The sequence below is a fragment of the Antechinus flavipes genome, chromosome 2 (genome assembly GCF_016432865.1).
Source record: "Antechinus flavipes isolate AdamAnt ecotype Samford, QLD, Australia chromosome 2, AdamAnt_v2, whole genome shotgun sequence".
Lineage (NCBI taxonomy): Eukaryota > Metazoa > Chordata > Mammalia > Dasyuromorphia > Dasyuridae > Antechinus > Antechinus flavipes.
The window spans coordinates 214386994-214408023 of NC_067399.1; the positions used below are offsets into that span (position 1 = coordinate 214386994).

The window sequence follows — 21030 nt, forward strand, 5'->3', positions numbered from 1 at the left end:
GAGAGAACCTGGAACTCAAAGTTCTAAAAATGAATGTTAAAAATTGCTTTTACATGTATTTGGGGGAAAATAAAATACTACATAATTTTTTTTTAAAAAAAGAAATGATAAGAGGGTAGTTTCAGAAAAACATTGCAAGACCTATAATGAACTGATGCAAAGTGAAATGAGAATTGCGCGATCATTGTGCAGAATAGCAGCATTATTATAATAATGATGAATTGTGAAAGAGTTGGCTACTACTGTGTTTCCCCAATAATAAGACCTATCCCGAAAATAAGCCCTCCCCTTACTGTGTAAGATTCCTCTAAAATAAGCCCTCCCCCGAAAATAAGCCCTATTGAGATTACTACTGTAGTGAAGGTGATCCCCTGCGCTATACGCTATATTACGGTACCCTCTGTATGCACCGTTTCCCCCCACCTCTCCTCCCGGTGAAACGCACGCCGCGCTCTGAGTTGCATCCAATCAGAGCTGCAGCAGTGAGCGCGTCATCCTGTTCTTCCCCAGTGATTTGCTTGCTGGCGCCATTGAGAGCAGTGCCACGGAGGAGAGTTGAGGCAGGACAACATAAAAACCCGGTATGTAAGCGGGAGTGAGGGGGCATGATGGAGGATAAAAGGGGCATGATGGAGGATAAAAGAACTCAGCCAGCACTCACCGCGCTAAAGAAATGAAGAACTTCCTTGCAGAGAGAAGAATAGATCAAGTAATGATTCCTGCAGGAATGACTGCCTATCTCCACACCCTTGATATTGCAATAAACAAGCCATTCAAGGACCATTTGCGCATGGAAGTCAATGACTACATTGAAAATAGAATGGAAAGAAATCAGCGTGGAAACTTTGTGAAGCCCTGTCTGCAAGAAGTCGTGACTTGGGTGAAGAAGTCATGGGATAAAATTACTGACAGCTGTGTCGCCAAGGCACTACGAGCAGGTTACCTGGACAAGACATGTTCATTTAAAGAGAGCTATATTGCTGGGCATGACAGATGGGGTCCGCTTCTTCTGAAGGAAATAGAGGAGCAAGACATCCAGGATGGAATTCAGGGTCTGGACACTTATGACGATGTTGTTGAAGAAGATGACATGATCGTTATTGAATAAAGGTACTTTTTTTGTTCACATTTACCTGTTTATTAAAATTGCTGTCAATGTTCATTAAAATAAGCCCTCCCCTGAAAATAAGCCCTCTGGTATTTTTCTGTCCAAAAAATAATAAGACAGTGTCTTATTATCGGGGAAACACGGTATGATCAATACAATGATCCAAGATAATTCTAAAGTATTCATGATAAGAAAATGCTATCTACATCCAGAGGAAAAACTAATAAATTCCAAGTGCAAAATGAAGTATAGTTTTCTAATTTCCTTTATTTTTCTTGCTGATTTTTAAAAAAAATATGGTTATTTCATATGTATAATTGATATATTGCTTGCCTTCTGTGTGGGCATGGAAGGGAAAGAATTTGGAACTCAAGATTTAAGAAAAGAATATTAAATAATTTTTTAAAAGGAATTTTGCAGGAAATTGAGATCAAGCTTCCTAGTCTATAATATGCCAATTATATAATCTTTCCTTTTGTGATGATTAGACATTTGTACTTTGTTTATCTGGGCAGGTAACTTGAATTCATTAAGTTCAGTTAGGTGCTCTCTTATTATTATCTCTTTATCTTGGGTGTGAGTTCATTGTAAATCATTTTTGTTTTGTCATTTCCAGTGTGAGAGTCATTTTCCTTGGGAAAGAAAACAAAAACAATATAAAAACCGAACAGCTCTGTCTTACTTCTGTTGGCAGTGATCATGATCTCATCTTTCCTGAGCTCAGTCCTGACTTTTCTTTCATCTTCCTCTTTTCCCCCATATAGCTAAAAAAAAAAAAAATTGAAGAAATGTACTCCTTACCTACCAAAATTAACCATCTTGATCCCATTTTCTTCCATATTCCCTCTATCTAGTCTTTACTCTTTCCCTTTATACTGACCCCTTTCCTGATGCCTACAAAGACACCCAAATCTTCCTCATCCTAAAAACAAAAACAAAACAAACCTTTACTAGGTCCTATTATCTTTACTAACAATTGTCATATTTCTCTCCCATTTTTTTCTGCCAAATTCCTTGAAAATCAATCAACATTCAATATCTCCAGTTCTCTTCTTCATTTCTTCTATACTAGCTCCCATCTGACTTCTGAACTCACCCTAAACTGTTTTCTCCAAAGTTCCTCTCAATTGCCAAAATGCCTTTTTAAATGATCTAAACTGCCAAATCTAAATTTGTCTTTTTTCAGTTGTCATTTCTGTTGACCATCTTCTACTCCTGATATAATATTCTTTCTAAATTTTCATGACATTTCTCTCTCCTGATTTCTCCCTGTACTTGTCTGACTACTCCAGTCTTCTTCACTGGATCTTCAATTATGTCATTCCCTCTATTATATTCCCAGACTGTTCTGGAAACATTTCCCTTTTTCCTTCCTTAAATTCATTGATCTCAGTTCCCATGGGTTCAATTATCATCACAATTCAGATGACTTTCAGAACAGTCCTAATCATTTTTCTATAGCCTCTGGTATCATATTCCCAAAGGTCATTTCAAATGGGATGTCCTATAGGAATCTTAAATTCAGTATGTCCAAAACATAACTTTACTGCCCCCAAATCAAATCTTCTTCCAAACTACACTATTATTATTACAGGAATCACTATCATGTCAGTTTTATAACCTATCTCATCCTTGACTCCTCATTTTCATTCATTCAGTATACAAATTTTGCTATTTCTTTCTCTACAACATCCTTTTGTATATCCCCTTCTTTCTACTCACCTATTAACCTCTCACGTGGATTATTAATAGCATTCCAACTGGTCTCTCTCTTCACTTTGATCTGTCCTCTATATTGTTGCCAAAATGATTTTCCTAAGGTTCTCCCAATTACCTCTAAAACAAAAAAGAAAGTATTCTGAATTTTATGTTCTCCAAAACCTGGTCCCATCCTATTTTTCCAGTTTTATTATATATTAATTCTTTTTTCTACAAACTGGTCTAATCAAACTTGCCTTCTTATTATTCCTCTAACACATTTTTCTCTATGCTTCCACGATGGCTATCCTCTGTGCCTGGAAAGTACTACTACTTTACCTTCATCTCTCAGAATCCCTGTTTTACTTTAAAATTAAAGTTAAATTCCATTTTTGCCTGAGGAGGGGATTCTCCCCTCCACTCCACTCCCCAGCTATTGGTACCCTTATAGAGTATCCGTTTTGAAAATGTTTTATACATAACTATATAAATGCCTGTTGTCTCCCTTTTTTAATCCTTGAGTGACAATTTCACTTTTGTCTCTATTCCCATTGCTAACTTGGGCATAATTCTGAGCTTTAGCACTTTTGTTATTGTTTTTATAGGACTATGCTATCCTCTTACATTCATTACATATATATATATATCAGTTAAAAATCTAAGTTGGTTTTGCATCCCTATATATCTTTATCAAGAGCTTCAGACAACTGTTTTTGTTTCTTCTCATTGAAATTTTTTTCTTTTGTGTCTTCAGAATTTAATCCTCAAGATTTCGCAGGTAGGTTTCATCTTATAAATTTTCATCTATAGGATCCTACTTATCTTCTTCCTCAACCTTTTGAAATTTGTTTTCCCAACATTTTGGCTGCACTTCAAACTAGGGCCATTATTTTCCCTTTGCACATAATTGCAATAGGAGTAGCACTTTATCATATCCTTGCTGACTGGCAGACTACTTGCAAAATTATTCATGATCAGCTGGCCCATATTTGAATTAATTATATAATTGTGCATTATCCCAGCCTATCACCAATCATACTTTGCCAAACCCCAATCATGGATTACTCCCACTATCTGCCTTTGTTCCAATTCATTCAATTCCAACAGAGCTGGAGAAAAAATTTTTAAAGTGATAATTAGGAATGAAATAGAGCACTGGCCCTAGAATGAGGAGGACCTGATTTCAAATATGAATTCAATTTAAACACTTGACACCAGCTGTGGGACTCTGAGCAAGTCACTTAATTCCAACTGTCTCAATAAATAAGTAAATAAATGTGATGATTAGATCTCCCATAAATTTGTTAAATAATCTTAAATGGGTCCTCATTACAGCAAAGAACTCCTTTTACAATTCCCAAACTAAGTCATTATTCCATTTACCATAGTAACTATTCCAAACTTTTTCATTCTTCCTTAGACTTTTCATAGCATTCTTTCTCTGGGGAGAACCTTATTTCATACTTTGATGAAAAAACAGGGGCCATTCACCAAGAGCTCTGCCTTTTCCCTTCTGCCTCCTCAAATATCTCTCCCTCTCTTCTTTTCTACCTCTGTTTTGCCTTAAGAAGTGGCCTTTCTCCTTGCCAAGGCAAACTCTTCTACATCATCCTTGATCCTACCCTCTTCCTATCTTCCCAGAAGATTGCTCCCATTATTATCCTAACATCGCTCTAATCTTTAATCTCTATGTATTGATTCCTTTTCTGTTACCTATGAATGTGCCCATACCTCCCCTATTCTTAAAAGAAACTCTAGTTATCATCTTATATTTCTCTCCTCTGACTGTGCTACTCTTGGCTAAACTCCTTATCTATTTGCACTACGTATCTCCACTTGACCTTTTCTCACTTGTCTTTAACAACCCTTTGCAATCTGGTTTCTAATTTCAACATTCAACTGAAACTGCTGCCTCCAGAGTCACCAAAAACCTTTCAATTGCTGAATCTAATAGCCTTTTCTCAATCCTTATCCTATTTAAATTTTCTGCAGCTTTTGATACTGTTGATCCTCTTCTCTTTGATGCTCTTTTTTTAGATTTTCATGACATTGCTCTCTGCTGGTTATTCCTCTACCTTCCTATCTGAAGATCTCTATCTAGAGCTTCCTCCAGTTCATGCCCATTAATTGTGGATATCCCCCAAGTTTCTATCCCAGCCCCTCTTCTCCCTTGATACTATCTCATTTAGGGATCTTATCAATTCCTAAAAGTTCATTTACTATCTCTATGAAAACGATTTCAGATTTATTTATCTACTAGTTCTTATCTCTCCTGATCCTCCTTGTCCTATCACCAACCACCTACTGGACATCTCCAACTCAACATGTTTAAAATAGAATTCATTTTTTTCCTAATCCCTCTCCTATTCTCAGTTTGCATATTACTGTTGAGTATATCATCAGTTGCCGACAGAATCAAATATAAAAACCTTTATTTGACTTGTAAAGACTTTCTCAACCTAGCCCCTTTTTATAAATCTTATACTTTATTCCTCTGAATTGAGAAATACTGACCTACTTGAAGTTCTTTTCATACTATGTCTACTAACTGTGCCTTTTCACTGGTTTTTCTCTCTGCCTGGAATGTTTACTACACTCTTGTTCTCCTGGCTTTTTTGGCTTTCTTCAACATCCAGCTAAAATTCCACCTTCCACAAGAGACTCTCACTACTAATGTCTTTCCTCAAATATGACCTCCCCCACATAGATTGTATGTATCTTGTATGTACATAGCTGTTTGTATTTTATCTCTGCATTAGAACATGTAATCCTAGAGAGAAGGGCAGTGCCTGGTACATAGTAAGCATTGTTGACTGACTTAGCTAGAGGTATAAGTAGTTAACTTTCTATTTACCTACAAATAGTTAGAAAATACTTTTTCAAAATCCATATATAGAAGGCAGAAAATTTTAAATAATTGAAGAAAAATAAATATGAGACAATTCCAGCTGGTCCAGTAGGAAAAAAGAAGTATAACCCAGCTTCTCCCACAATTACACCCACAAAGAATCAACACCACCACCAAACTGAGTAGTAAATCACAGTGGGCCATCTTTCACAATAAGGTAATTTTAATAATGGCTAGCATTTTTGAAATGCTTTAAGGTTTGCAAAATGATTTACAAATAACCTATTTGATTTTCACAATAATCCTAAGAGATAGGCAATATTATTATCTAATTTTAAAGATAATAAATCAAAAGCAGAGAGAGTATGCATATCTTACCCAAATTGCCCCCATTGCTATTTAGTGTCTGCAGTTATATTTGAACTCTTTTCTTCCTAACTTCAGTCCTAGTAAGCTATCCACTATACCACTTAGCTGCCTCAAATCACAACTTCTATGCACAGGCAAGTAATCAGGACAGGATTGTGAAAAAGATGTAGGCAGGGACTGAAGAGTTAGACACCAGGTATAGAACTGGATCTTATAGTTACCCCTCAGTCTCAGAGTAAAGAAATCATGTAGATCCAGCAAAGGGACAAAGTACTGTCCTCTTTGAAGAGATCTCTCACTCAGCCCCAGAGTGAAGAATAGGGATAAATAGGCAACATTTTCATTCTGAATTTGCAAAACTCTCTAGCTAGTTGACAGGATCTAGGCCAGTAACTTTCTACTAAAAGTCCACCTGGGGGGTAATTCTAACGCTGTGTTGTCTAGACCCAAATTGGGGTCAAAAACCTGAAAAGACTAGGAGGACAAATCATATGGTCCTCTCAAACAGACCACATAGGGTTAGACAGATGAATTGACTGGAAAAACAAAAGTTGGCGCTTCCAAGCATATCAATTTATTAAGCAGCATATGCCAATTGCATAATAAATTGGGACCAATTGTCTTCTTCAACTTTGACCATGAAGTCAAGGGGAAATAGATTTTTATACACTAAAAAACAATTAATCAAATAAGATTTTTGATTAATTAAAATTTTTATTTCTTATTTTTAATAAAATTTCTTAAATTTTTTATTTATTAAAAAATAATTAACTAGGACACATTATGTAATCTAATTTCTAATTGGAGTAAAAATTATGAACTTTCCAAATTAATAGGGGAAGATTAAACAAGTGTAACTTCTTGAATTCAAGAATGGTGTCCCACTTCCCCCAAATTGTCTGTATTTAATCAAAGGAACATAGAAACAATAATTGATTGGTCAGCATGGGGCCAGTTTTCAGATAAGACACATTCATTGCTTAAGGTATTTGTCCTTCATTTTCAAAAAGAACCAATGATATCATGAAGTGATGTCTTGATTTGTGCCTGAATTGGATTTATATGAGGCAGAGCTCCACAAAGTCATCAACTTCACTCTCTCTTCCAGAGACACTGAAGTCCTGTGGCAAGACAAAAGCCAAGACAACTGGTAGTGATGCAGAATGCAGTGAATGAACTGGTGTCTTCAAGTCTAACCAGGCACTAAGTGCTCAAAAGCACCTACTTCAGCTGCCTTCATGGCCGCTGGGACAACATGATCTCATTCCACCAGAAGAAGTCTCCATATACTTAGAATGGCACCCCCATGCCAAATCACCAAGAGTTTGAAGCCTGTCAGTTATCCTCAACCTAGTTTAGCCTGATTGACAAGACAATTTCCCAGGGTGTGGCCACTACACATGCTATAGTTTCTTGGAGCCACAGGTGAGAGTTAAATGCCAGATAGACATGAAAGGTGAATAAGTAACACTGAAAAAGGCTCGGCAAGCCTTCTCCCAGAGGTGCTAGTCCTTTTTGAACATTATATACACCCCATTTGCATTGAGATATACAGCTGAGAGAAAACTTGTATCAATCTTTGGATATGATCAGGTTTCTGGTCATTATAACCCAGCCCAACCCATTATTTAAGGGTCTCTAAATAGCAGACAAAGGTGGTCCAACTCACCAGCCATGCAGGTCTAGGTTCAAATAATAAATAAGTTTTTCTCTCAGTTCCCACAATTGAATAAAGTCTTCCCACAAGACAGAATAGAAAGAAAACTGAGCTACCCAGTTTCCAAAATTAACCACTTGCTGTCCTAATTCCCTCAATTTCCCCCTCTTGATTCAGGAAAACCCATTGCCTCCAAGAATAACTTATCTATAAGCCAGAGCAAGTCAATAACAGGCCATATGCAACACAGTAACTATTTAGAGGGCCCACAATGAACTAATTTTGAAAAGGGAGATTTGAATGTCACCAAGGAAACCAAGAAAACAGCATAAATAAAAACACCATTAAAAAAGCTAAAGTAATGTTATAATCATTAATATTAACTAATATCAAGTCTCCCTCATAGTAACACATTCCCAAGATCCATTTCATCAGCACATTGAATTCCAGATATTTCATGTTCATGTAAGTCATCTGGTCCCTGGATATCTTCTTTTATACATTCTGGAATAGACTTCATTCTCAGGACAACTATGAAGGAGGCTTTGTTTTTCTGGTTCTAAATCATGTGTAGAAATTCCCAGATAATTCTGCCAAAATCTACCAGCAACAAGATTTAATGCAATTTAGTGCCATCTCTTAAATTTGGCTTTCCAAACCTGAAATTTCACTTGCTGTCTTTTTCTTTACCTAAATCCTATACCTGACAGACCAATCGTTTAAAAAAAAATTTCATTAAGGGTCTAACTTATAAAAGGATATCTTATAACTTTTTAAATTATTAGATATTTTTAAAATGGAAAAATAATTTTGCTTTCTTTACAATTATAAATGCAATTTTATACGTAAAATCCTAAATCTGATTTTGAGAACATATTACTAAAACATAATGTCTGAATTTCCATGCTTTATATTTTTGGAAATCATTCATAAACATATGTATATGTTTATTTAAAATAGTCTAATCTTGTTGCCTTCTAAAAATTTACTATTCTACTTAATAAGAACTTTTATATTACATTATTATCTTATTACTTTATCTCCCTGTAGCAGGATATTACCTATATATTGCTTGGCCACAAATACAAATTAAAATTGTAAAAAAAAGTTCTTATCTCCTATTATAGTAACTCAGAGATGTTCTGGTATCAATCTTTAAACTACCCTTTATGAGTTCATAATTTCTGTAAGTGATAGCCCATTTAAACTACCCTTTATGAGTTCATAATTTCTGTGATAGCCCAAATGGAAATTCACTCTTTATCATAGTAAATTTATTATCTGTTTTAAAACAAAATATATCTCATTAAATATTTAACCATTTTCAAATATATGAAAAAATTATCATATTCTTTTAATAGACCCAATTCATAATCTAACATCATTCAGATTTTTTAAAGTTGTTTTTAACAGCATTTTTATACAATTTCCCAAATTTTACAATGTAAGAGAATATTACACATTTAAAAGATAAAACAAAACTTATTACCAGATGACATTAATTCAACTAAATGCATTTCTGAATTACCTTATATAAAAAATCATTACTTTTATTATCTTTAGCGTTTTATGCTAATTACATCTAAAAAATCCATTATACAATTTCATTTAATTAAAGAAATAATAATAATAGGGTCCACAGAAATTTTATAACTACCTGGCCTAAGCCACTCCATTTTGCTTGAAGAACACAGCACATAATAATTAGATAACATAGAGGCATAGATAAGACTAGTTACTCCATTTTGCTTGAAGAAAACAGATTGTAGTATAGAGGCATAGATATAAAAGGACAAGCTAGGTCCATACAAGGCCATGACAGTTCCATCAGAAGTATGAAGAACCTGGTCCTCATATGGGAAATAAAAGTAGAAGAATGATTACATTGAAAAGGAAAAGAGCTATTTATACAGCCAGAGATGATCAAGACTCAAACCTAGAAGAGGAAAGTTAATCCAAAACATCTAAAAGTAAATCCTCACAAAATCAATTAGAATTTTTAGATGAAGTGAAGCCAGATTTAAAAAAAAAATTAAAAATAATATTAAAATGAAATTAGAATGCTGTGGTAAAGAATTGGAAGAAGGATGCAAGTACACTTGGAAAAAGAATTAACAGTTTAGATACTAAAGAAGGGAAAGGGACCTGTATGTGCCAAAATACTTGTGGCAGCCCTGTTTGTAGTAGCTAGAAGCTGGAAAATGAATGGATGCCCATCAATTAAAGAATGGTTGAGTAAATTGTGGTATATGAACATTATGGAATATTATTGTTCTGTAAGGAATGACCAGCAGGATGAATAAAGAGAGGACTGGCGAGACTTACATGAACTGATACTAAGTGAAATGAGCAGAACCAGGAGATCATTATATACCTCAACAACAATACTGTTTGAGGATATATTCTGATGAAAGTAGATCTCTTCGATAAAGAGAGCTAATTCAGTTTCAATTGATCAAGGAGGGACAGAAGCAGCTACACCCAAAGAAAGAACACTAGGAAATGAAAATAAACTGCTTGCATTTTTGTTTTTCTTCCCGGGTTATTTATACCTTCTGAATCCAATTCTCCCTGTGCAACAAGAGAACTGTTCGGTTCTGCACACATATATTGTATCTAGGATATACTGTAACCTATTCAACATGTAAAGGACTGCTTGCCATCTAGGGGAGGGGGTGGAGGGAGGGAGGGGAAAAATCGGAACAGAAGTGAGTGCAAGGGATAATGCTGTAAAAAATTACCCTGGCATGGGTTCTGTCAATAAAAAGTTCTACATAAATGTTGTTATTATTAAAAAAAAATGAACAGTTTAGCACAATAGGTATACAACCTTACCCAATAAATAGAATTCCTGAAAATTATAAATAGAAATTAATGAACTTAGAAGACAACCAAAAAACATTAAAAAGTTGAAAAAGGAAACAAATTATTACCAAATATTGCAAGTAATATGTAATCATATTTACAAACTTCTAATTTACTCTGTGGTTTAACAAAACATTTCAATCAGCTGTAGACTTTTATGTAATTTAGATGGGTTCTTTTTGTTTATAATATACTATATAACCATCTTAATCTAGCTTTAAGGGGTGAGAAAGGAACAGAATTACGGTCTGGTCTCTAAGTCTCTGTGAGAAAACTGCCCAAAGAGAGGTAGTAAAATAAAGAGAAGTACACTACTCATGATATTTATTCAATAGGACTTAATCTGTGCACGTATAAGGAACTAAAATAGGTGAATAAGTTATAGTATCTGTCCTTAAGAAGTGATAATCCATAAGATAATATATGTAATGATAATAACTGACATTCATATAGTGATTTTATATTATGAAATTATACACATTTCACTTGATCTCTAACAATCCTATGAAATAGGTATTATAGTTATTATATACAGATATAACTATAAAATTTTTATGATGAAATATAAACAAAATATCATAGAATTAAGAGGGAAAGATGATATTTGGTTTGATCAGGGAAGACTTTGTTAGAAAGGTAGTGTCTGATCTGTACCTTGAAAGAGCTCCATAAATAGAATGTGGGAAGGAATGGCATTCTAAGCAGAGGAGACAGCATGAACAAAAATGACTAGAAGCACAAAATCTCTAATGTATTTGGGGAAGTTCAAGGAAACCAATATGGCTGGAATATAGGGTTTGTGTCAGGGAGTAATGGGAGGTCATCCTGGACAAGCAAGCTGGAACCAAATTATAGAAGCCTTTTAATGATGGGCTGAGTTTGGACTTGGTAAATAGAGTACAGTGGGAGGAGGGGAACAAAAACAAAAACAAACTACATAAGAATCAAGTATCCAGGGTTTTTTTTAATCTGTTTTGCTTCTGACAAAGTGTATGATCACATCATTTCCAAATCACTCCCCCTTTTTCATCCTCTTTGTTTATCATATATAAAATTAGAAGTTTGAAATCTCTAAATTTTCCTTCCAATCTTGATGAATTTATTACTTTATTCAATAAACAAGGAAGAATAACTGAAGGGTTTTGAGAAAGCAAGTAAAGTGGTCAGATATATGTAGCATCTGAACAAAATGTCTAAGAGATGAGAGGGACAGCAGCTGAGGATACAGTTAGGGGACTCCCTAGCTGAGATAAGGAGGACCTAGAATAGGGTAATGACAGTGGAAAAGGAAATTAGGCCACTGAACAACAAGTATTCCTTTTCCTAATCCCTTGTCAGGGTTTAAGACAGAAGTTTCCTGAGGAAGGAAAGGAAGGAAAATTCCCTCTCCAATCTAATCTTATTCAGGTGCTTTAGCCCTTACTTAGGAGGTCTGAAAAAGGCAAGAGTTCTTTTCAGTAAAAGAGACAAACATGCTTGGGGTTTATTTGCTGTGTTTAAGATTACACAGCAAAAACTATACCTATGGGCCACCAGATTTAATAGCTAAACATTATTTTTGATAGCCAAGACTACTGAGGCTAATTTTACCTTAATCACTGATTACATTTTACATCATTCACCATATGGACATGGATCAAAATTATTATGAACCAAGAATAAAGAACACCATAATATATATGTGACTTCTTTCAAGAACCTTCTTCTTCTGTACTCCTCCTTAGTTCATATTTAGTTTTTTTGTTATTTTCTTCTCTATAGGGTCTGAGATGAAATGAAGTCAATAATTAAAATAAATATGCTGTTATTCAAAGAGCTATAAACATTGTACAGCAGTAGGAGTGGAGTTGGTACAAATAATTCTGAACTTGGAATGAAGAAAGATCTGAAACTGAATCCTACTTCTGACATTTACATGCTATGTGATTCTAGACAAATCATAACATGTTTCTGAGCCTCTATTTGCCTATCTGTAAAATAGCAGTAGTACTATTTTTCCTATTTTACATAGGGGTGGTTGTGTGAAAAATGCCTTGTAAATATTAAAGTGTTATAGAACTGGGAATTTTTATTATTATAGCATCTTATCTTCGGAAGAATGTAGGTGGCTTCCTTCAAACATGTAGGTTCACTATGTGACAATGAAGTCATACAGGATAATAATTTAGTCTTTATGTTTACTGCTTTAATAATAAAGTCACCTATACTTCACAAGGCCTAGTTTTATGTTCAAGGTCTGTCTATGCAAGTTGAATATCTTAGAGATGTTTCTTTGAATTCAGAAATGTAGAAGAATTATTATGTATAAAGTTATATTCAAGACATAAAATAATTGTGCAAAATTATTCCATGCTCAGTTGTCCAGGCAACTATTCCATGTTACTGGAGAAAATGTACACTGTTGAATACAACAGCACACTATAAAACTGTTCAAAAGATAGTTTTGGCTGTTGTAAAACTGGTACTAAACATCTTTTTTTTTTTTTACAAGTATGATATTCAAACTGAAAATCTTCACAATGATATAATATATAAAACACATTTTGTGAAACTTCAAGCACTGCAGAAGTCAGTACAGCATAGCAAAGACAGTCTCAAAGCTGGCAAAACCTGACTTCAATTTCTGCCTTTGACATACAATGGCTATGTGACTCTGAACAAATCATTTAACTTCTCAGTGTTTTTTTCTAAGAGTCTAAAACTTTAAATTACAGAGAAGGTACCAACCTACATTAGGAGAGGTAATTCCCTCATTTGGGAGTTGCCTATAATGAAATCATAGGTTCAGTCCCTATCCCTAACATCAACATTGCTATCATCATCCTGCTCTCTTAGACACACACACACACACACACACACACACACACACATCCACATTGTTTTGAGTACTATCAAAAATTAAATAGAAATTCATCAGATTATATTTTAGGACAGGTGGCACTGGCCCAGGCAAATACATGATTGGCTGTACTGCACATACTCCAATTTTAAATATCAAATTACTCCAATTTTAAAAGTACATCCATATGACAATGAAATTATGTTCTACCAAAAGAACAAAATATGTTTAATAGTGAATGAAAACAGCTGTGGGAGTTGAATGCTGAAATTGGGTGGAGAAGGAAAGTACCTCTGGTGTGGTTAATATGGAAAGATATAATAGAAGAAGTAGCATTTCAATGATGAAAGGAAAAAGAGTTGGCAAAATAGGAGGTAAGCTATGCCAAGAAGAGGATATACCTTAGAAGAAATTTGGTGATAGGAATGAGTTGAATGAGCAAAAGAGTTGAACAAATTTGCTTGGAAGGAGTAACGGAGTTGATTAGTGATATAGAGAAAAGCAAATGAAGTTTGATAGGGGTGAGGGGAAGAAGATGACTTGATTCCCTACTGAAATGGGATCTGGAAGTCCAGGACCACACCTAATGATGAGACAAAGCTTAGAATAAATTCCCATAATCAAAAAAAAAAAAAAAACCAGAATACATTCATGAATATTTGTGATAGTCATTGATTCACTGATCAAACTCTACAGGTTAGGCTTTCATCTTCCATAACTGCTTAGAAGACTTCTGGCTATCTTCTTTTACATGGATGCTTACTGGGCACATTAATTCTCAGCATTTTTGCATATTAACCTAATAATAAGACCAAAATGTCTATTTAGGTTACTGTTTTTATCTACTTTTAGTCCTGATGACATCAGCATTTATTGTTTGCTTTTTTCTTGGCACTCTTTGTCTGAATCAATGTTGTTTATTATCTTATCCCATTTATTTTATAGTTGACTTTTGCTGAGTTTTATCATGAGTTTATCTCTTAAAAGGGATAATGTGGTGGTACAAATCCATGGGTGATTTTTAGATGCTTGTAAGCCTTCCTATAATACGCTGGTTGTCCTGATGTTTTGTCTTCAAAATGTACAAAATGTACAGTTATGGTATAATAGAAAGAATATTACCTTTGGAGTCAGAAGACTTAAGGTTTCAATCCCACTTAACTGTATGACTTTAAGCACTTGTCTTGTCTGACCTGTTACTTTTTCTGTAAACCAAGGGCACTGGACCAAAGTCTAAAGTCTCTTCCAGTTCTTAATCCAATGAAGTGTCAATTAAGTAGTTCCACTATCTTTTGCTATACTTAAAAAAAGAGAGACATCTTCTTGGGTGAAGAGGAGTTGGCTCACAGTTTCTATTTCCTCTCAATGTATTAAGATCTTATTCCCCTGCATTTTTTTTCTTTTTATATTTATTTGATCTTTATGTAACAGTCCTGGTTTATATTTGTCAGTTTATAGCTCTGTCATTCATTAATTGATCTGTATTTCTGGTTACTCAGTCAATTAACCTGCCTTTGCCCATACTAAAAATATGTTCAACCTGGAGTTAAAAGACCTGGATTTCAGTATTAAATAGATGTGTCCTCATGGAAAAGTCCTTACATAACCTCTCTAATCCTCAGTTTCCTCATCTATAAAATCAATAAAATAGAGGTAATAATACTTGTACTTCTTATTTCTCAAATTTGTTGTAAAGATTCTCTATAAAAATAAGCTGTCCTTTGTATTACTGTCCTTTTTCCATTTTCTCCCTTGCTGCCTTTTCAAGACCCAGTTAGACAATGGGGAAAATATATTTGATCAAAATACATTATCTGACCTTCAGTTCCTCATAATCTGGTAAGAAGATAAGGTAAAAATGCATATAATTATGTCATTTCACTATTAAGTGCATTAAAAAATAAAAACATATTGCTATGTGAGATCCATATAGAAGGTCATTACCAACCCAAGAGATGAGGGAAGGCTTCATGGAAGAGACTGCATAATATGATGTCATTAATCTTTTACTGTCACTTAATCAGCCTCCAACTTCCTTTTCCGAGGTTCCACAGTCAATATCTTTGTAATAATTTTGGTACTTACTGTGCCATAATTTCAGTGTAATGTATATGGCTTTTAAAATCTGGTTTGATCTTTCGCCTTACTCTGGTATATATTTCTCCCTTTATTGAAAAGAAATGATTTCAAATGGCTAAATTAATCATTTATTCAGTCCCACCCCATTCCATCACTCTACATCTATGTTGGTAATATTGGTTTCTAAAAAAATACAAAGTATTATTTCCATTTTGATCAAGAATCATGAAACACAGATAGGAAACAAATATCATAAACAGCATTCCTACAGATTATTTAGCAGAGGAGACACAAGGTCACAAGCAGATATACTCTGCATACATACCCAGGAAGCCATTATTGTTATAATGGGAAAGGAGACAAAGTATGAATTGCCCCAGTATCTTTTCTATAATATAGCTACTCCCTCCCCTGGGCGAATCAATTTAAAGTCAGAAAAAGATATAGGTCTTCACTGTTTACCTATCAATTATTTTGCATTTTTTCCTGTGGTCTAGAGATGAATTTGAAGTATTACTATGAGCAAGTAAGTTCTGTGTTTTTGGCGGCTAAATGTTGTTCACTCAGAGTTATAAACCCGGGGATTTGCTTTAATGCCACCTATCTTGGAATTTCCTTTATTTCTATCCTTTTTCATGAATTCTGTTTCTCTGGGAGCATATGCCAGTAAGTATGAATTCTAAGGTAGAATATACTAAGGGGATTCTAGGGTAGAATATACTAAGCGTATAAACTCTTAGAGGGCAGAATCCTTGGGTGCAGTAGGGTCCGTCCATTTTGTACATCTGTGGATGAGGCTGAACTGCCTTGCCCCCTCCCATTTGAAGCTGACAATGAAAGGAGGACCCTGTCAGATGTTAAAGCAATGCAATGACCACAGAATTAACTAATAAATGGCCTAGGTGTCTAAAAAACTATTCCTGAGGTTTTTCTTAAGAACTAAGCCAAAGTAAGTGAATATTTCTTTACAATAAATTCCTTTGTCTCTAAAAATAATGCGAGGATGAATTTTTTTAAATTTAAAGCCTTTTATTTTCAAAACATATGCATGGACAATTTTTCAACATTGACCCTTGCAAAATCTTGCATTCCAATTTTTACCCATTTCCTCCCCCACAACCCCATCCTAGATGACAAGTAATCCAATATATGTTAAACATGGTAAAAATATATGTTAAAATTCTATATATGCAAACATATGTATACAATTATCTTGCTGCACAAGAAAAATCAAATCAAAAAGGGGAAAAATGAGAAAGAAAATAAAATGCAAGCAAAAGCAACAAAAGAAGTGAAAATGCTATATTGTTATCCACATTCAGTTCCCACAGTCATTCTCTCTGGTTGTAGATGGCTCTCATTATCACAAGATTACAATAATCAATCTTGATACATTCTATTTGGGACAGAGGAAAGCAAAACTATTGTCTTTCTAGTATTAGATTCTATACTACTTGATGCAGCCTAAGATTATTGTTGAGCATTTTTTTATAAGCTGGAAATGGATTTAATTTATCTGCAAATTATCTGTTCATAGAAGATGAATCTTTTAAAATTAAAAGTACCAGGATAGCAAATGACCTGTAATTGAAGTTTTCTTTTATTGTAATGATTTAACAATTTGTTTCCACTATGTTTTTTGCAGGAATTCACATATACTGTGCTAAAATGTTTCAAGTTTTAAATGATAAACATTAATGAATTAGTTGGCTTAAACATGTGTTGGATTCGAGTTTCCAAAATAAACTAGGGGTAACTCTTACTAGATAATTAGATTGTTCCTTAAAATAACCCCAACCCCATATAATTCAATAACTGATCCAATTTCAGATTTTCCGTATACAAGTTAATATATGACTTGATGCAATCTTTGAAGAAATAGTTCCCAAATTCAGATTATGACCTAAATTATGGTCTCTGAAGGTTTACACTATAGCTAGATCAAGAAGAAAATTACGACTATTCAGAAGTCTTCCTAGTGAAAAACAGATTATCTCTTGGACTATCTCAATGGCCTCTGTGGTCTCTGTGTAAAGAGAACAGTCTGAATCAGAGACGACCCTCAGATACTTATCATGCAAAACTAGTGTGACAAGATTTTTGGTTTTAGTTTGGTTTAGTGAGACTAAAATAGTATCCAAAAGCTCCTTCTAATTCAGATTATGTGAAATAATGCTAAAATGCATAATTATTCATCAACGTATTTAAGAACTATTGAGTGACTATCATGTAAAAAGTTCTGTGCTAGATACCAGAACATTCAACATATAGTCCCTGCCCCCAAGGAACTCATTAAATGGAACAAATTTTTTAAAAAGTTGACAACCAGCTCCTCTGGAAAGATTGCATTGTATCAATTACAGAGCACACCTTATATTCTTAACCTACAAATTACTGATGTTGAAATTGTCATTGTTTACTGTTCTGAGCAAAAGGGAAAGATGAAAACATAGTTATGCTGTTAAATGGGGATGGGTCTCAGTATCTCCTGTGATCCTCCCCAGGCAATTTCAAGTTTAAAAATTAAATTGATTACTTAATCCTTTCTAACACATTTCCCCACTGAATCTGAGTACAATATAGATCCTGCCTTTACAATGGCTCTACTTCTCTTAAGTCCCCACAAATTTCTTCAATGTTAAGATACCCATTTTTAACATTCAGATCTTCTATGAAAAATGACTATCCCAGAAGAAGATAGTATATTTCACATAAATCCTTAGATCTTAGTAGTTCCCATTTATGTTATACTTTGGGAATCTGAAGCAGTTTCATTAACATTCTATCATTTGATCTTCATAATAACCTTATGAGTTATGTAATAGCGGTATTATTGTTCCCATTTTACAGATGCCATAATTAAGGTTTGCTTAAGTTCAGAAAACAAGCAGTGAAAATGAAACTCAACCCTGGATCTTCCAGTTCCAAATTCAATGTACAATTGATAAATCATCTGTAAACCAAAGCAAATTTTTTTATAAAGACAGGTGTACTGTAGAAAGGACTGTTGTCACACAAATTTTTGTCATACTCGTTTAGTAGTTCAGAAATCTTTATTAGCTCCCCATTATCATAAAACAAAAATTTCTTGGCTTGGTATTTGAATCTCTTTACAATTAGACTCCCAAAGAGACAAGTGGTATATGGCAAAGATAAAAAAATACTGGGATTGAGAATCAAAGGGTCTGAGTCTGAATCTGTTTGTACCTCCTTACTACTTGTTTAGCTAGAAGTAAATCTCACAAGCACCCTAGAATTTAGTTTTCTTTTCTGTGCTAGGCCCAGAAGAGGGCTTAAACTAAATGACCTTTGAGCTCACCTCCAATATTGCTTTTATGACTTCCTTTTCATTTTTATTTCATTCAGCTCCTGTTTATGCACCCTGTTCTAGCCAAATTTTACTACTAAGTGTTTCTAGTTCTTGGTCTGTTCTCTTTAGCATTCAAGTAAAGTATTCCCTGTATGTGGGAATACACTCCTTCTAAATCTACATGCACTGAAATTCTCTTCTTCACGGTCCCTGGCAATGTCATTTGCTTCCATACAATCTTCCCTGAACTCTCAGCTGAAAACATTTTCTGTAACTTCAAATTTCATTTTATCTGAATCTTTGCTAAGTTCCCCTTATCACATTCTTTCTAGCTATTGTTGCTGCTATTTGTCTAGATGTTTTATCCCCACTATTAGGCTATAAGTTTCTTCAGGCCAATGACCATGCTGTTTTTCATTTTTGTATCTCCAGTGCTTGTAATAATGAACTACATATAATAAGTGCTTAATGTTTTTTTAAGTGAATTCCCTTAGCAGCAACAACTTTCAATTCAATATTTACAAGAAATATGTCATTGTACTTGTTCTTGCCTTCTCAAAAGCTTAAAATGGTTCCCAAAGACTTTTAGTAATATATTTAAGTTTCTAATCATAGGCCTGAAAGTTCCAAACCACTGAACTCTGTTTTACCTAAATTTTCATCTCCAGACATGCCCTAACTCCTTTTGGGACTCAACTCGTTCCTGCCACACAAGGATAAATGGGGTAGGCTAGTATATCAGTTTATAAGGGACATTTGACCTCACATGATTCGGGCCCTTGTTTTACAGAGTATTAAACTGAGTTCTGGGGATAAGAAGGAAGCATTGTGATATAGGTGAAAGAAGGATGGAGTTAGATTTTAGTTGAAACCCAGGCCTTCCACCCCTTTGTCCCTTTGCATCATTCATAACTTATTAGGTTCTTTCCACCTCAAAATCTGTGATCTCATGCAATTATGATCCTAAGTGACTTGGTCACATAAACTAGTCATTTCTTTCATGAAAGAATATTACCCACTTAAAATTTTTTTTTCTGTTCAAGCACATTTCTTTCTACAACTCCTTTAAAGCAATAATCAAGATTAACTTTACAAAGAAACATGACTAATTTTTACACTTTTCCAGTCTTCCTAGTCACTCTAGCATCTCTTTGTATGACCATTCCCATCCTTCTTTCACCTATATCACAATGCTTCCTTCTTATCCCCAGAACTCAGTTTAATACTCTGTAAAACAAGGGCCCGAATCATGTGAGGTCAGATGTCCCCTATAAACTGATAGACTAGCCTACCTCATTTATCCTTGTGTGGCAGGAACGAGTTGAGTCCCAAAAGGAGTTAGGGCATATCTGGAGATGAAAATTTAGATAAAACAGAGTCCAGTGGTTTGGAACCTTCAGGCCTATGATTAGAAACTTAAATATATTACTAAAAGTAAAATAAGAGAGTGGGACTAGATGGTCTATGAGGACCTTTCTAAAAGCAGATTATATTTACAGAGCTGCAGTTAAGGCCTAAAAAGGACCAAAAGAGTGTTGCAAGCCAAGGTGACCAGAGAGAACTCTGCTTTGCTCTCATCATTGTTCTCCAAAGTTTTGTCAGTCATCAACCCTTCCGCTCAGCATAAGAGGAATACAAGTAGAGCATGGCTCTTTACCTGCTAGAGGAGTTGTAGTGGGGTTTCCTGCACCAATACTGAAGGTGAAAGGACAACAGATGATCTCTGAATCCCCTACTACCTTGAAATACTGTGACTCATAACTCTTACCCCAGCAACACCTCCCTCCCCAGTCACTAACAAGATCATGCATTTAGGGAGCAAGCATTTATTACGCACCTACTATGTGCCAGGACCTGTGATAAATGCTTTGCTGTTATTTCACTTGATCCTAATAACAATGTAGGTTCTATCCCATTTTACAGTTGAGTAAACTTAGGGAGTAAGCAGTTATGTGACTTGCTCACATAGCTAGTAAATGCCTGAGGCCATGTTTAAAGCTAGAATAACTTTCCTTTTACAGAGAGGTGAAGCGACTTGTCCAAGCTCACACAGGCGGTAAAAAGTAAAGACCAGATTGGAATCCAGGTCTCCTACTTTCAAAGTGCTCTTTCTTTGCAAATGTCAACTTGCAAGCTGTCCTCCCTCTCTCCCTCCCGCAGCCGGCCCAAGGAGGACCACACCCACCCATTGCGTTGGTTTTCGCCTCGGTCACTTGGTCAAGGGCTTAACTGGACAACCATGCCTTCGTCACTAGAT

The 21030-nt window shown here is 34.8% G+C and overlaps 1 long non-coding RNA gene across 1 annotated transcript; it reads right to left on the reverse strand.

The window, feature by feature from the left end:
* Window positions 1-1456: 1456 nt before the first annotated feature.
* LOC127548669 (uncharacterized) lies at window positions 1457-20908 on the reverse strand. Its single transcript, XR_007950449.1, has 3 exons — window positions 20431-20908; window positions 2831-2944; window positions 1457-1872 (listed from the first exon to the last, which is right to left on the reverse strand). It is a non-coding gene; the product is annotated as an uncharacterized LOC127548669 (long non-coding RNA).
* Window positions 20909-21030: the final 122 nt, after the last annotated feature.